The sequence below is a fragment of the Lygodium microphyllum genome, chromosome 24 (genome assembly GCF_053477565.2).
Source record: "Lygodium microphyllum isolate KBCC chromosome 24, Lygodium_microphyllum_v1.1.10, whole genome shotgun sequence".
In the NCBI taxonomy this organism is placed as follows: domain Eukaryota; kingdom Viridiplantae; phylum Streptophyta; class Polypodiopsida; order Schizaeales; family Lygodiaceae; genus Lygodium; species Lygodium microphyllum.
In genome coordinates this window covers 68248096-68263436 of record NC_141158.1, presented here as the reverse complement: position 1 = coordinate 68263436, position 15341 = coordinate 68248096, and the positions used below count along the sequence as shown (strand labels likewise).

General features: G+C 39.4%; 1 pseudogene; it reads right to left on the bottom strand.

Moving 5' to 3' along the window:
- Window positions 1-213: 213 nt before the first annotated feature.
- Window positions 214-4524, bottom strand: LOC148015204 (uncharacterized; annotated as a pseudogene).
- Between the last annotated feature and the right edge of the window lie 10817 nt (window positions 4525-15341).

Here is a 15341-nt window from a genome sequence, read left to right as displayed (position 1 = left end):
TACGTGAAACTAATCTGAATTTGGGCTACTATAAAACTAGAGTACTATACGAGATAAACCCCGTTCTTCCAAGAGACAATGGTTGGAATTTACCTGCTCTCCCAAAAAACATATAGTGGATGTCATTCAGCTCATGTCATTCCACAAAAAAACACTTCAATCCCACAAAAAACACTTGAGTCCCACAAAAATTCAGCTTATGTCATTCCAACTCCTTCCCAAAAAACACTTCAGTCCCACAAAAGTCCAACTCATGTCATTCCAACTCCTCCCCACTTTGCAAGGTGGAGGATTCGTTGCCTGCAATCATATGAAAATGGAAAGAATAAGGTCACCTGTGTTATAACATGACTAAAACACAAATTACAACCAAATGGTTCCATACTTACATGATTTAAATAAACATCTAACCAGCAGACTTCAAGAAATCGTTAAAGATTCGATAATCATTTTGATCAAGAACATATCTATCAGTAGCCTCATTGTATGTTAAATGTGCCAATGCAATAATTGACTCAATATCAACCATATTTAAGTCTGTCACATTATAAGAGTATGTATGGTGTCCTTTCACCTTCTGATACCAACCAAGCTGAACCTCCATCCCTTGTGGTCGATCTACCAAGTCAAGACCTCACTTGTAATCTACATACCTGCCACCTATCTTCTTTCGCATCTTTTGGACTCTTCCAAGATACCATGTACTATGAAGAGTTTGCATCTTCTTCAATTTTGTGGCTTTTCCATTTCTCTTGAAATTTGTGTCTCTGTTTCCACATGTGTCATCGTAGAAATAAACAGCACAATCTGACCCTATTCCAAAGAAATTTCCATTGGTTGTTGATGCTAATTTTCCTTCATTGCTGAAATGCACTCCTTGTCTTACCCTTGTCAACCTATCTTTTGATAGTGTTGAGTTTCCATTGAGTTGACTCACCAAAGTAGACTTGAAGATGAATTTCTTGTCAACCTCCACCACGGGCGAGATAGTCTTGTTTTCATCCTCAATGCTTGCCTCATCTAGAATCCCATCCACCTCATGTCGAATCTCACTCAGAGCAATGACCTCGTCATCTCCGTCGCTGCCTTCAATGGGCCTATCTTCACCGCAAGGCTCCACAAAGTCATCGTGCTCATCGGCGTCACCCATTTCAGCATCTATCTTTGACCACATTGATTGTGTATCTATCCAAGGCTCTGTCCACCATTCAACTCCTTCGATTGTGCTAGGTTTGATCCCCAATGACTCACAAAGATCTTGTGCCCGCTTCAATCCCTCTTTCAATGCATCTATCAACTTTTCATCAGAGGAAACGCTCTCGTAATTCCCAAGATCTGCTTCCAAAATGCCTTCATGCTTGTTCAAATCCTTCCATATGTGTTCTTGTTTCTTATGTGCCCTTGAAAAAGTCACCCCATTTGATTTACATTCATGCACGGTAATCTTGTTCAAGCTTCCAACACAATGCAAAACATCTCCAAAATCAAATGCTCTTTCTTGCCCAACCATACCTCCAATCTTGCTGAAATAAATTTCTGCTGCATCCGATCCTGTGAGATGTAAAGGACACTTGAGATTTGGGAAGAAATCCCGAAACATCTTTATAAGTAGAACCACAAAATGACAAGAAAGCTGGGTATCTGTGTAAGCCTCTTTGCTAATGAAGTTTTTCTTAAGAGTGTATGTAGAATGATGATGAATCCATAATCTCCACAACTTGAAGAAGAAGACCACTTTACTAGCAAGCACCACACGCTCTCTCAAGTCTAAATGTGGAGACAAAAAAATGTCTATATAATCAGCAACAACCTGCAAATATGCCCCAGTCCCTTGCATGCTCCTCTCTTTTTTTTGCATTTCTATCATACATTTTTGAACTTGTCTAGAGACAATCACTTGGGCTGCTCTCCAATTTTTCCGATCGTTTCGTTGTATATCTTCTTCTCGTAACTTGTGTTGATCGATAGAGAAATGATTATAGACCAAAGCAACATGATTGAGTGTAATCCAAACTTGTCCAATCGCTAGTTGTCGAATAGGACTATCAAGAGGGTTCACAAGCTTCTTTCCACAATGCACAAAATCTTGATCATGTAGTCCATACACATTGTCTCCTATGATTCTGCCTTTGAGTTTCCATCCATCCCATTTGATACCAAACTTTCTATCACTTTTTCCTAAATAGTCTTCAAGCATAAGCTTGCGACGTCTACTATCACCATCTAAAGCATGTCCAATTATTGGCCCTAGGCAATCCTTCCATTTTGCATTCCACATTTGCTCCACAAGACTCCATTGAGCTTTGATGAAATCGCTATCAAAGCGATTACAAGTGCAATGCACAACAAGAGCTAACCGTGGAAGACTCTCATGAAGCGGGTTGACAATGAGCAGTCTTGCATAATGTCCCACTACGTGATTTTGGAAGTCATCCACTATTGTCTCATATCCTTGTGCTCCATCTCCAACAATGATAACATCATTTGAGGAGCATTGATGATCCTCTCCCTTTCTTCCACAAAACCCAATTAGAGTGTCATCCTTCGCATTCCATCTGCAAAAACATGAAGCTCCACTTTAACATCTTTATTTCCATGGACTTGTTACATAAATAAATTTTAAAACTGAAGCGAAGAGAAATTCAACTAAGTTTTTACCTGATGCGACGCTTGATGGTTGTTTCATCTTCAACAATAATGAATGGCACCCGTGATGCTATTCCATGTTTGTACTTTACATCCTTGTATATCTTTCCAACCATATCAACGATATACTCATGCTCTCCGGATTGAAATTGAGTTGCCTTTCTTCCTTGCCTCCTTGTGGTTGACAAAGATGGCCCTCCAAGGTTTACACTTAGAAAATCATGCAAGCGCGGCCCACCCCATAGCTTTGCAACCTCAAAAATGGTCTTTGAGGATTCTGCATATCTTTGCCCCTTTTTCGATCTTAATGCATTATTTGCAATGTCTTGAAGAAAAGCCCATAAAGCTAATTTGCCACCAAACTTTCCTTGCCTATGAGCCTCAATAATGTTATTGCAAAAACGTTGCACATCCTTCCTATTAATAGCCTCATAGTTTGCTTCTTTTAAAGACCTGATTCTCACTGAAAGCACCACAAACTTTGCCTTCAACCACCATAGTTTTCTCTTGGCCTCTCGCAAGTTTTTCTTTGTCTCAACTACAACGCTTTGAAGCTCTGCACCAGAAAGGTAATCCAATCGCCTTCCTCGACCTGTTTGCCTCTCTCCTCTTTTCTCAATTGCACTACCCTCTCGATACACTCTGCCACGATAATCAGCGCAAGATGGAATTTTCTTACAATACTCGCATGTGAAACTTTCAAACGGAATTCCAATTCTTGAGATCCGAAGACAGCACACATGCCTAAAGCATCCATCTATCCTGTATTCAACATCCCCATCATATAAAGTAGCTTTTGTATGTGGCTCACAAAACCACTCTTCACCCATCTTTAGGTCTTGGAGAAAAGGTTTTATATCAACCTCACTACCATTAACATCAAGTTTACACTGCCATAATCCCCAACACAGATTTAATAAATGAGAGCTTGAATCACCTGCATGGATGGAAGCCACCTCCGCATGCTCTTTGGTTGATACGAGGAATGCACCCAAAGTTTGTTGACATGGATCCTTTTCAAAATTCTTTTTAGGTCGCCCACTAGCTCCTGTGAAGAGAGAAGATGATTGCTTTATTGTGGTCTTCTTGCTCCATGCATTGATGTGAGATTTTGCATTGATATGTTGTGTTAGGATGGTCTGCAAATCTGAACCTCGAGGACATAGGTGCAGCCACTTCCCATCATATTTGCACACAACTTTGACACTATTTTTATCTTTGTAGTCATGTAAAGTTGCTTCAACCAACTGAAAATCAGCCCCTATATGAGGATACAAAATTTTGATAAGAGTTTAGAAACGTAGCTGACAATTGAATCTGATATGCACAAGCAAAAATCCTTAAAAAAGGAACCAAAATAAGGGACTAAGAATTGTCTTACATGATTCAACAAATATCTTTTACAAAAAAATATTACAATTTACAACATAAAACAAGAAGTTGATTCTTACCTTCATGAGTTCTATTGAAATTATTCATCTCCTCAATAGCTGCCAAGATTATTATTGCATCATCAGAATCATTCTCGTCTTTTGGAGTACTTCCATGAGAACCATGAGTAGAAAATGCATCAAACCTCAAACTTCGGTTAGATAAGTATCGTTTTTTATGTGCTTGACCATCTAGAATGTGAAATCTCATGAAGTTTGACAAGCATGAGTATGCGGATTGCTTGCCACTAGTCACTCCCGATCCATAAGCACTCCCACATTCATTGCACCACACTCGAATCAAAGGTTGGTCATTGACATCTTCCGTGATGAGCTGAAATTTATCATCTCTAGATGGCTTTCTCTCACTCAACTTCTTGCGGACCTTCTCACATTGGAGCTCCCAAATTTTGAGCGCTTCTTGTGTTACTAAAACACTCTTGAGCATGTTGACTCTCCCACCATGATCACCCGCTTCCCTTATTTGATCGCCCTCTTCCATCCCATCCATAGCAGTAGCTTCCATGGAAGCATTTAAGCTTCTACAAACACGCTTTGAGGACCCTCCATCATCCACCGTGGTTGATAACCTCTTTATGCCAACTCGCTTGCTATTCTCAATTTTCCAACGCTCCTCTTGTAATGCATTCAATATGCATACTCCATCACAGTCTTCATCTTCAATAACAAACTCGAATGATTCACTTACAATGCCATCTTGGATGATCTCTTGACGTATATCACTATAAGTGCAATCTGCCATCACTCTGACGTAGCCCAGCACCTTCTTCTCGTTACTCCCATGATCACACACCTTTATGTGAGTCTTTGATGCCATGAATGATCAGATCTCTAATCAAAATAACCATACAAGAGACATGAATGATCAGATCTCTAATCAAAACAACCATACAAGAGAGAATGAGGAAGGAAGAGTAAAAAAAAAAACAAAAAAGACATTGACACACAAACTATTCTCTCTTTTTCTCTCTCTCTCTCAATCTCTCTATTTCACACACACTAATGATGGGAATTGGAAAACTGGAACCTAAATAATATGTGCATGTTAGAATCAAAGATTACCAGCTTTTCAAGAGGTCATGAAGTAGATGCGGGGGATGCAGAGATCGTTGCCACCAGCCAAGATGGGAATCAAAGCTATGATGGGTGAATGGCAGGGTGAATGTAATCCAGCTCTGCTCTTTCTCAGGAATTGGAAACTTCTTTACTAGATGTTGGGGACTACTGCAAACATGCACAGTTCAGCAGCAAACCATCAAGAAGTAGAGGTCCAACATATCATGCAAGTGGTATAAAACCAGAGCATTAAAAAGCGAGAGAGCAATTCAGCATATCATCAAACACGAGCAGTACACCATATCATCAAGAATTAGAAATCCAACATATCATCAAGAATTAGAAATCCAACATACTAGTCACATTGCTGGCTGGACGCTTATTATCTTGCATCCATATGCACAGTACAGATCTGAACAAGAAATCCCTAAGAAACCAACAGCTCTACAAAACAGGCTGCTAAAAATTATTCTTTCAAGGAAAGTTTCAGAAAGTCCAAATCACTAGCCCCACCAAAAGTAGTACTGACACTTCAACCACAGTACTGCACTATTCTCTCGAGCGCGGTCCAGTCCCAAAACAATAAATCAACCAAACAAACTGGCACGCTTATTCATTTCTTCGTTTCAACTTCTGGGGCTCAGTTAGGGAAATTTCTGGTTTACGATCAATAAAAATTCTGTTTCGCTTGGTCAATGGATTAAATATACATATGCAAGTTTAAAGTCATATCTAAAATGCATGGGATATCCTGTATAACTTTGGCCCTGCGTGTTAACTTTAGGGTATGTTAAACAGAAATGCAGCATAAAACAAGAGAGATATGCTCACAATGAGTTCCGTGGAGTTGCGAGACGATCCGGTAGATTTAGTAGCCCAAAGCTTGCATTGATATTAGCTAGCATCTACACAACCATTTTTTCACACTCCAATGCAACATCCCGTCTGTGTGCTTCCAGGTTGATTTTATGGTTTGGCAACATGGTGATGATGCTGAGGACCCCGAGAAGATAGAGCAGAGAGGCCGCTCCGGGTGGCACTGACAAGGATTCCCACGCCTTTCTTGGCTGCAACAGCAGCAGTGCTACTAGACATGTCTATCATGAGAAGTTTCTATTCCAGGTGCGAGGCACGCATGGCAAATGCCGACCTCGATCATACGAAAACAGGCAAATACCTTGATGCCGCTCTGCAAACCTGTTGATTAGTTTACAAATTACGAAGTGAAAGAATCAGGGGAAAAGAAATTTTCCTCACATACCTGTGTTGCTGCTGGATTGAAGGAGAGCGAGGAATACCGATGAAGATAGCTTTCGTCTTTCACTTCTACGTGCTTCACATCATGCTACCACAAATGAAATGTAGCAAAACCTTAAAAAAAGGATGACAAATGTGTACAAATAAGATACCCAAAAAAAAACGCAAAATGACATTGTTAGTAAGCATAGGAGCATCTGTAACATTGTGTATTAGCGATGCTTGCACATTTATTTCACACGAATGGTTGCAAGCATTGATCTCTCGAAACCTCCTTGAAATGAACATGCAAATCAACTATTAGGAGAATATATATACCGACGCACATACTGAGACGTATAGAAAGACTTATACCGAGGCATATACCGATTTTTGTGTCGATAGGCCGTGTCAGTATATCCATAATACCTTGTAGTGCGTGTGTGTGTGTGTGTGTGTGTGTGTGTGTGTGTGTGTGTGTGTATACTAACAACCTAGTTCTGAAGATTTATGGATAAAAATACCCCTTATTTTAATTTCTCAGTATACAATATTTAACCCCCTTCTTTCATTTTAAATCTGTAGGTGAAACTGATATTAAACCCCCTCCTGTTGAGTGCACGTGCTACACCTACGGGCCTATAAGGTGGACCCCCGGGGAGATGCACGTGCTTTGGCCGATCCATGTACCTCAGCTGATCCCTGTGTAGGCAAAGATGTGATAGGTATCCCAGACATCACACTGAAAACCTCCTCTAGAGTGGGAGGGCGACCAAGATAATTGGTCATCTCCCCCATGAATTGCTCCTTGTTGAATGGGGTGCTAGAGGATCCAGGATTCCACATCTACACAAGAAAAATCATATTACCCTGTGTAGATAGAACATATTACATGCAACGTCTATACCTGCATCTATGTGTGCGTCTATACCTGCGTCTCTGTGAGCGTCTGTCAATGCGTCTATTTCCGTGTCTATAGCTACATCTACACTGTCATCTGGACGCGCTGACAGACGCGCTGAGTCGCAGCATTTCTTCTCAAACTTTCTTTAAAAACAAAGCTTTAAAAAGTCCATAGATGACAAGATCCAGCATGTGAAGAGAGAGACAAACAAACAGAGAAAGCAAACAAGATTGAGAGAGAGAAGAAGAACTCACCTTCTTTGCTTGTTCCAATGGGTGGCGGCTAGGTTGCAAGCTCCTTGTCCTCCTTCTCCCTTCCCTTGGTAAGTTGCTTGAATCTTGTTCTCTTCCTTGTTGTTTGGCTCTTGTTCTTTACTCTTTGGCTCTTCTTTCCTCCTGTCCTCTTTTTACTCTTATTTCATTGCCTCATTGTCTTCATGAAGTGATAGATAGACACAAGTAGTGATGTCGAGCTCGAACTGCAGAAAATGCGTAAAAAACGCAGGAAAGCAGAGGTTTGAAAAGAAAGCCACAACTTTTTTTAAATTTTTCTATACTTGCGTGGTGCGTCTGTCAGCGCGTGTAATTGCGCGTGTATATGCGCAGATAATTCCTGTTACACGCGCTTACAGACGCGCAGGAACAATTTAAGGAATCAATGCATGCATTTAGGGAATCAATTGACCTATGTGGTGACATATATAACAAAGCTTGAGGATAAGAGATAACACATTGGGAAGTCAATTGGCACATATGTAGTGACTTACTAGACCATCCCACTTACAATTGCATGCAAGTATCAATAGGTGGATAAAGCACGAATGGTTTTTAGCTAGAGAGAGATAACACAATGAAGGTGTACACGAAAGAGATAGAGAAAGGCATATTATCCATCAATCAATCAAAGAACTTGGCCTCATCAAATTAACCAAGTTAATTTACTTATACATTTCATAGATAAGAGATTTGTAGTTGGCTTGTTGGTATTAGTCACCAACAAGTGGACACACTGGCTAAAGATGATGAAAAGAGGACATGTGCACATTGATTACATGTGGTCCACCTTATCTAAAATTATATGTGAGCTATAAGTGCACCTTGACATGATTGGAATAGCTTGCATATGCACAAGCCAACTGATTTACATCAATCTACTCATGCTATGAATTGGCATGCATGGCTAGGTTAAGTACACAACATTAAATGAGACATGTGAGTGTATTGATCAGTTCTCTCTCTCTCTCTCTCTCTCTCTATATATATATATATATATATTGCAAATGCACAAGTCAACCTTTGATTTATATATACATCCAATCATCATGCCCTATCCAATCACATTTGTATAGGGCATGATTGGATGTACATAGGGCATGAAATCACATATATGTAATTAGCTTTGGAATGATTTGATATATATTTGTAATACTCAGAAAGAAGTAAAGTTGGTAATGTATATCATGTCCTATGCATGTATATGCCCTATACATGTATATCATGTCGTATATACATGTATATCATGTCTGTATGATCCTATACATGTATATCATGTCCTAGCGTATGATCCAGGTGTAATTATGTCGTATATACATCCAATCATGCCCTATCCAATCATGCCCTATTCAAAAAAATACTAGTTGTTAAGAGGTTTGGTCATATTCAGGGACTTTATGAGAAATGAAAAATATGTGTGTTTATTTTCGCATCTATAAGCGCAGATATATGGACGCGTTTTTTATACTAGCCTGAATAGATGCGCTGATACATACGCTTATAAACGTGCCCGCTTTTTCGCGTGTACAGTGTGCGTCTATAGGGCCTTTCTCTTGTAGTGTAATACAAAATGTGCAATTAACTAGTACATGCCCAAGGAATTTACCTATATTATGGTATTTGTAGCCTTTCGCTTAGAATTCAACATAGCTATAATTTTGGTTAGTATATCTACATACAACAAACCATCATATATGCTAGAAATACATACATTTTATTCTAACTATCAAAGCCCTTCTTTCATAGTTATACAAACATTGATGATGGACCGCCTAGTTAAATTGGTCTACATGTCCACAATTATAGCATGTCGGTGGTCATTATTGTTGAGAGAGAGAGAGAGTACGCGAGAGATACACAAGACATGCTCCCAAAGAATGATTCATATTGATGTAGAGTTAGTATATATAGGTGAGACCCAAGTCAAGTGAGAGATGATATATATAGTTGTTACATCCCCACTCAAACAAAGGTCTCTGGCTGCGAGTGAAAAAACCCTTGGGGAGAACAAGGGAAAAACCCGAGCCCCTACACATACCTACGATACAAAAATGATTTACTATAAAGTTTTCTTGAATACAATGATAAATGCCTCAATCAGTGAGACAAGAACTTGGAACAATACCAAGTTCATGTCTTAATGAGCTAAAGCGAGCTTCACTAAGAGCTTTTGTGAAGATGTCTGCAACCATTTGATCACTGGGACAATGCTCCACCATAATGGAACCTTTCTTGACTTCATGTCGAACATAATGATAATGAATAGCAATATGCTTTGATTTACTATGTTGTATATAGTCTTTGGTAAGACTAATAGCACTTTGGTTATCGCATCGAAGAGATGTACTAGATGATGAAGGATGTCCCAAATCTGCAAGTAGTTGTCGAAGCCAAACTAGCTCGCGAGCTGCTAATGATGCAGCAACATATTCGGCTTCAGTTGTAGAAACCGCAACACATCGTTGTTTCTTGCTGGACCAAGAAACCAAACATCCATTTACAAAGAAACAATTCCCACTTGTAGATCGCATGGATAAGTGTGAACTTGCCCAATCAGCGTCTGTATATCCAATAAGGTCAAGAGAAGTTGAAGAAGATAAAGAAGAATCCTCTCGACGACGATAAATAAGACCAAATTCCTTAGTACCCTTGAGGTACTTAAGAATACGTTTTGCAGCACTCCAATGAATAGTGGAAGGGGAAGAAAGATACTGTCCCAAAAAGTTAGCTGCAAATAAAATATCTGGTCTTGTGTTTAAACCAATAAATTGAAGACAACCAACAAGATTAGCAAAAGGTTGATGAATGGCTAATTCTTCATTATGTGTTGTAGATGTACCCTTGGTAGAGCTTGAAAGAATGGGAGTGTTAGCAGAGTGCGCATTTGTCAACCCAAACTTCTTAACAATATCATTAATAAACTTTGTCTGGCGAAGAAGAAGAATGCCTTGTTTTCGGTGTCGTTGAACTTGAATACCCAAACAAGAATGTATCTCACCAAGGTCCACCATTTCAAATGCAGTTGATAAAAGCTTCTTCATAGCATCCAAGAAAGCAATATTATTTGACACAAGAATAGTATCATCAACATATAGAGCAAGAATAATAAAATATTTGTCTTCCCTTTTGATGTAAAGATTTGGGTCAGCAAAACATGCAACAAAACCTTTAGATGTGAGGAACTGATCAATCTTAATATACCAAGCACGAGAGGCTTGCTTCAATCCATATAATGCACGATGAAGCTGACATACAAGATGCTCCTTTCCTGCAATCATAAAACCTTCAGGTTGCTCCATATAGATTTCTTCTTCAAGATCTCCATTGAGAAAAGCCGTTTTAACATCCATTTGGTGAATTTCTAGATCAAATAGTGTTGCAAAAGCCAAAATCATACGAACAGTTGTGGAGCGCACAACGGGAGAAAATGTTTCTTGATAATCTACTCCTACAATCTGTGAGTAACCTTTTGCAACAAGTCGTGCTTTGAACTTATCAAACGAGCCATCAGCTTTGGTCTTGGTTTTATAAACCCATTTACATTTGATAGGAACACGATTTGGGGGGAGTTCAGTAAGAATCCATGTACCTTTGGAGATTAAAGAATCGTACTCAGCTTGCATAGCTTCTTGCCATTGATCCCTTTGAGACGAATTGATAGCTTCCATATACGATATTGGATCCTCTTGGACAGACATAGCATCATCAAAGACATCATATTCAATAGAATAGAATCCATGCTCTATCTCAATAGGAAGATCAACATAGATCTCCAAATTTTCATCAATCTTCTTTGGAGGTGAAGGAGGTTTATGATCATCAGAATTAGTAGAATCACAAAGCAAGTAAGGAAATGCACTAAGCAAAGATTGTGTATCATCTGAAACATCTGATGACCATGTGCCACCCATAGTCTTCTCATCAAATATAGCATCACGACTAATGATAACCTTTTGAGAAGAAGGATCATAAAATTTGTAACCTTTGGAATGATCTGAATAACCAAGAAAAATAACCTTCAAACCTGGAGGATCCAACTTATGTCGAGTGTCCTTGGGCACATGAATATAAGCAATGCAGCCAAATGTGCGAAAGTGAGAGACTGAAGGTGTCTTCCCTATCCAAATTGTTATAGGAATTTTACCAGCAGGTGCAGTAGTTGGAAGATGATTTTGAATAAAAACAGCTGTTAGAAGTGCTTCTGTCCAAAACTTTCGAGACAAACCAGAGTGTATAAGCATGCAACGTATAGCATTAAGAATCGTGCGATTTTTGCACTCAGCAACACCATTTTGCTGAGGAGAATAAGGAACTGTAAACTCATGATGAATACCTTGATCCTTACAGAAGTCATCAAATAGATTGGATACATATTCACCGCCGTTGTCACTGTGAAGCGTCTTTATAGAGAATCCGGTTTGAAGCTCCACACTTATCTTGTATTGTTTAAATATAGATAAAGCCTCAGACTTATGTCGAAGAAGATAGACATGTGTGTATCGTGAGAAATCATCAATGAAAGTTATAAAATATCGATATTGAGACTTTGAGGCAGGAAAAGGACCGCAAATATCGGTATGAACCAAATCCAAGAGAGCACAGGAATGAAGTGTGGAAAGGCGAACGATGGTGTTTTCCAAGTGCACAGTACTCACATATTCCCATACGTGGATGAGATTTAAGATCCATACCTTGCACAAGACCATGACGATGAAGATCAAGAATTTTGGCAAAGTCGGAGTGTGCAAATCGTTGATGCCATAATTTGCAATCTGCATCTCCAGGGGCAATAACAACATTTGCAACTGTATCATTCAATGATAGCTCAAATAGATTACCATGTCGAGGAGCCACTGCTATAGTATGCCCGTCTTTCTCTATACGACATTGATTATGATCAAAGCCAACAAACAAACCAAGATCAACTAGACGAGCAACAGAAAGAAGATTTCTTTGCAAATCTGGAACATGAAGAACTCCTCTTAATATTCTAGTGGATAAAACAGTCCCCAGATATAAATCACCCACTCCTTTGACTTGACAAGTCGTATCATCCGCAAGGTAAACAAACTTCTTGACAGGAAGAGAATGATAATTGTGAAGCCACTGCGATTGGTATGTCATGTTTCCAGTGGCACCTGAATCAATGATGAATAGAGAACCATCATGAACATGAAGTACCTTTTCTGGAGAGATATCATAATGGACGAAATTGAGCTCCTGATGAGTATGATCATCATCAGTTGTAGTTTGTTGAACAATATAAGCTCGAGAACATTCTTCATCATATCTGCGTTTATAACAACGACGAGATGGATGATCTGTATGTGCACAATAATCACAAGGAGGAAAACTTTTGGACGAGCAAGGTTGCTTTGTAGTAACTCCATGCTCCTCATCATATTGACGTGCCCAGCAATCAGAAGCCACATGACCTTTCTTATCACAATAAGAACAATGTTTGTTAGGATAAGCAAGACGAGAAGATTTACTACCTGGATTAGGGCGTCCACCCTGCTGAAAACGTGAAGCAGGACGCTTGCGAGCAACAAAAGCAGCATCAAAATCCCTTTGTTCCCGAGTGACCAAAACAGCATCAGATTTTTCCAAATGATGCTCATGACGTTGAGAATATTCAATAAGAGATATACATGCTTTGTCAATGTGGATATCATCCTTGTTAGACAAAATAGTGATGATATTGTCATATAAAGGATCTTTGATGGTATGAAGAAGTTGAGTAACAATCTGATTTTTAGCAACAGGAGCGCCGTCAGCACCAAGTTGATTGATAATGTCTTTAAAAGCCTCGATATGAGAGTGCATAGAGGTACCAACCTTATATTGAAGATTCTTCAAACAAGTTTGGAGATATAAAATTTCGGTGACCGATTTCTTCTCAAACGTTGAGATAAGATACTCCCAAATAGCATGAGAGGTTTCCAGATGAAAGACATCCAACATAAGTGAGTCAAGAAGTGCAGATAATATATAACGACGAGCCGCTTTGTCACGACGAATCCAATCAGTATGATCAATTTTCCATTGTTCAAATAATGGACCATCAGTAATCACAGAATTGTTATTCATCACATCAATAGGTTGAACAGGGCAAGACAGGTCGCCCAAAACAATATCAAATAATTCGTCACCTTCAAGAATTAGCATAATCTTTGCTTTCCACCCAGGAAAGCCTAGTCCTTGGAAGAAGGGAACCGAACGTTGGCCAGACGGATATCCGTTAACAATTACGCAATTGGCCATGCCTGTATGTCGAGAGAAAACAAATAAGATGAGATCGCAGAATCTGCAAACCATGATCAAGACGAGCGTAGTTGAGACGCATGACAATCAAAATAGGGATATGCACGTAAGAACGACGAAAAATATTGAGTGACTAAAAAGAAAGCCTGAAATAGAGAGGCGTAACGTGCAAGACGAGATGACGCATATAAGAAAAGTGTTATTTCGGTCGAGCAAAGAACGTGAACGATAATAAAACATCGCTAAAAATAGCAAGATGTTTGCTTGTCGTAATCAATATCATTAACGAAGACGAGCGATTAATAAACTGTATGAGAGAGAGAGAGAGTACGCGAGAGATACACAAGACATGCTCCCAAAGAATGATTCATATTGATGTAGAGGTAGTATATATAGGTGAGACCCAAGTCAAGTGAGAGATGATATATATAGTTGTAACAATTATGACTCTTACATAGCCACTAACTTATCACTTATTATATATGGTTTGTTGTGCCTACCTATAACTAACATAGTTATAGCGCCAACAATTGATGAGTATAGTGATTTATGCACTGTTTGACTCCATAGACCACTTTCCTTTATGTTGTATCTTATTTATACTTTGTGTAAATTGTATTGTGAATGAAAGAAGAAGAAGAAACTAACAAGAAATTTTTTTGGCATCCAACTCTCTTCTTGTGTTCTTGAGAGAGGTTTTGCTTGTGTATGTAGTGTGTGTTTGGCACAGTAGCTCAAGGAAGTCTTTCCACCGCGCAATTTTTAATATGGTATCCAAGTGTCACTACTAAGAGAGACTAGTTTAGATGGCTAAAGCAAAGTACATGGTAATGTAAAGACTCCACCAACTGATCCAATGGTATGTAGATCTAGCAAGATTAGATACCCTATTAAAAGATTTGGTTTTGAAGGTTATGTTGCTCATCATTATGCTTATATGGTAAAGGTGGCTTAGGATATTGAGCCCACTTTTTTTGAGGGTGTTGTGTAATGTGTCTGTTTGTATCATCTAGAACACGTCTTAGCAGTCCATCAGAAAGGATGTCTAGAAAGATCCGCCCGCCACTCCCGTGGAATGTTACGGGTTTTGTGATCTAGGTCTTTCCGCGTCTGCCACGTAGCGGAAGTACCCTGGTCATTCCCACTTAGGATCGACCGAAATTAGGGTTTTCTTGATGGGTCATTAGCTAACAGCAACTAGCGTCAGACCCGAGCGAACTACTTTACGCAGAAACGCCAGGTCCGAAGCAGATTCACGCTGCACTTGGTTCAAGGAGAATGGGAAACGAGAGGGATGGAAAGCTCAACCTCCCTGCCAAAAGGCATAGTCCCATTCCGTTCCCCTAAAACAGCGTAAATCGGGTAAGACGTAACTTTAGGTCATTGTTCTCGTTATTCGTTTTGATGATGATGATCATTCCGCTGTTCTTCGAGATTTTTGAGAAAAGTTCCCGGCTAACCGAGACCACCCAACCGTAGGACGGACCCATGGCCCATCCTCCGCACTTTCCT